The sequence below is a fragment of the Meles meles genome, chromosome 9, assembly GCF_922984935.1.
Source record: "Meles meles chromosome 9, mMelMel3.1 paternal haplotype, whole genome shotgun sequence".
NCBI classification, from domain to species: Eukaryota; Metazoa; Chordata; class Mammalia; order Carnivora; family Mustelidae; genus Meles; species Meles meles.
The window spans coordinates 85,744,047-85,747,212 of record NC_060074.1 but is presented as its reverse complement, the minus strand read 5'-3'; the positions used below and the strand labels follow the sequence as shown (position 1 = coordinate 85,747,212).

Here is a 3,166-nt window from a genome sequence, read left to right as displayed (position 1 = left end):
TTTACTTTAAAATTTTTACTTTTAATTTTTTTTTTTACAAAATCACTACATCTTTGAGTCTCAGTTTTCTCAACTTTATAATAGAAGTTATAGTAGTTATGCTGCCAAACAATGCTAAGCTCAAAGGAGAAACAGGAAGTTTTATGAGATAAAAATGCACATTATTATTACCTCATTCAGAAAAAAATTAGATTTACCTACATTAAAATCATTTTTTCTTTAAGGTTTTCTTAATTAAATCAAGTAACTATAAGAACAGCTATAAAGAGATAGCTGGATTGGTAATTAAAGAAGTTTGTCTTGAGTACAGACATATGAGTTTCCTAAATATACCATTTGTACCTTAAAACTTTTTTTATAAAAACATCAACAAAACATGGAAAGAGGAAACTATGAATAAGAATGAATTGAGAAACAAAAATACAGTATGGCTTTAAGGATGGTTCTAGGATGAATAAAGATGCAAATTAATTATTAATTGGAAAACACAAAAGGAAAGTAAATTGGAATTTAAGTTGTGTACAGAATCAAAAGACATGAGTAAATGTAGATATATTAGTATATATGGTATAAATAGTGTATAATAAGAAGAAAGCTCATTATTTAAAATCCTATTGTCAAAGGTGGTATAAAAGGATACAACATTAATGCTCTATTACAGGTAGAATACCGTGATATAATCTACCAGGCGATTTGAGAATACCGATCAAAATTTAACATGCATGTGTGACACATTGATTATTTATTTTTTCCTCATTAAACTTTTGTTTCAATAGGTCCCAAAACTCTGTGAGAGATTTTTGGTCAAGTTGTTTCCAATAAAAAGACCAAATTTTATTTATTTTTTTTTAATTTTGAAAAAGATTTATCAATTTACTTTAGAGAGAGTATGTACACAAGCACACACACACAAGCAAGAGGGGCAGAAAGAAAGAGAATCCCAAGCAGACTTGACACTGAGCATGGAGGTCAATGTTGGACTCATGACTCTGGGATCTTGACTGAAGCTGAAACCAAGAATCACTCAAAAGCTGCACCACCCAGGGACCCCCTAAAATGTATGGATTCTAAAGCTAATAACCTAAAACCACCACACATGCACAAAAAAAACAAATGGCTCACAAAACATTCTCCTTTCCTTCTGAAGGTTTTACAATGCACTATTAACCAGTCTTTTACTATTAAACTTAGATGGCCAATTGACACAAACAATTCTGAGACCATTCTTCTACCACTGATTAAGTCTGGGGTGACAGGTATTGAGGATAAAATTCATTAACTTTCTGAGATTTCTGGGCAGACCTGGTGACCTTGCCAGCTCTAGCTGTCTTCTTGTCTATTTCTCTGATAACAACCACAGAAACCAACTGTCTTGTGTCACAAACAGCTAAATGGCCCAGAGGAGGATAGTTAGAGAAGCTCTCAACACACAGATGCTTGGCAGGAACCATATCAATGATGGCAGCAACACCAGATTTCAAGAACATGGGGCCATCTTCCAAGTTTTTCCAGAATAATGATCAATCTCCTTCAGCTCAGCAAACTTGCAACCAATGTGGGCTATGTAACTACCCAGCACATATGCATCTCCAGCACTGATTTAACCTGGATACTTCAGGATAATCACCTGAGCTGTGAAGCCAGTTGCTTCCATTGGTGGGTTATTTTTGTTATCATCAGTCATATTGCCACAATGGACATCTTTGTCAGATATGTTCTTGACATTGAAGCTCACATTGTTCCAAGGAAGAGCCTCACTCAAAGCTTCATGGTGCATGTCAACAGACTTTTTACTTCAGTTCTAACATTGACTAGAGCAAAGGTGACTACCATGCCAAGTTTAAGAACACCAGTCTCCACTCAGCCTAGGGGGACAATACCAATACCACAAATTTTGTAGACATCTTGGAGGGGCAGAGGCAAATGTTTGTCAGTTGGATGAGCTGGTGACAGAATGCAATCCAGAGCTTTGAGCAGCATGGCTCCACTGGTATTCCCATGTTTACAGGTGACTTTCCATCCTTTGAACTAAGGCAGGTTAGCACTTGGCTCCAGCATGTTGTCACCATTCCAACCAGAAATTGGCACAAATACTACTGTGTTGGGGTTGTAGCCAACCTTCTTAATGTAAATGCTGACTTATTTAATGATTTCCTCATATCTCTTCTGGCTGTTGGGTGGCTCAGAGGAATCCATTTTGTTAACACCAACAGTTAGTTGTTTTACATCCAGTGTGTAAGCCAGAAGGGGATGCTCATGGGTTTGCTCATTGTTAGAGACACCTTACTTCAAATTCACCAACACCAGCAGCAACAATCAGGACAACACAGTTAGCCTGAGATTTGCCTGTCATCATGTTTTTTTATAAAGTCTCTGTGTCCAGCAGCATTAATGATGGTCAGGTAATACTTGCTGGTCTTGAATTTCCACAGGGAGTTATCATTGTTGAAACCATGTTCATGTCCACTTTTAGTTTATCCAAGACCCAAACTTACTTGAAGGAGTCTATTCCCATCTCAGCAGCCTCCTTCTCAAATTTTTCCATAGTTCTATCATAGACCCCACCATATCTGTAGACCAGATGACCAGTAGTGGTCAACTTGCCCAAATCTATGTGTCCAATGATGACAATGTTAATATGAGTCTTTTCCTTTCCCATTTGGTTTAGATTTAGTGTAATTCTCATGACATCTGTGTTCTGGAAGTAAACCCTTTGCAAAAAAGCTGCTTGTCTGTTTGTTTTCTTACAAGTATGTGAGCACACCGGGCAGCTTGGCTTTTAACAGGGATTATTTAGAGACAACTGAATATCAATCTGTAGAGGAATGTTTAAAACAATCTCAAAACTGAAAAGGAGAGAATATGGCACATAATGTGCTGGTAATAGAACAGCTACCTCAGAAAGAGCTCATGTTTTCCAGGCAGAGAAACATTGCTTGTGAGCATGCTGAAAGAGTAGTCAACTGGACAGTCTCCATAAATGACATTTTGGGAATCATGGAAAATGAGAGAGAAAACTGTATAGATGCTCTCACTTACATAAAAGGGGATATGTGGATTCCAGATTCAATAAACATAAGTAGAAGGGTTCTTCCACAAAATTATATCATGAATTTTCAGATATGTATGTTGCTGATGTTTTGATATGATACTAAGACATTTTTGT

The 3,166-nt window shown here is 36.7% G+C and overlaps 1 pseudogene; it reads right to left on the bottom strand.

Moving 5' to 3' along the window:
- Positions 1-1,238: 1,238 nt before the first annotated feature.
- LOC123950441 lies at positions 1,239-2,659 on the bottom strand (annotated as a pseudogene).
- Between the last annotated feature and the right edge of the window lie 507 nt (positions 2,660-3,166).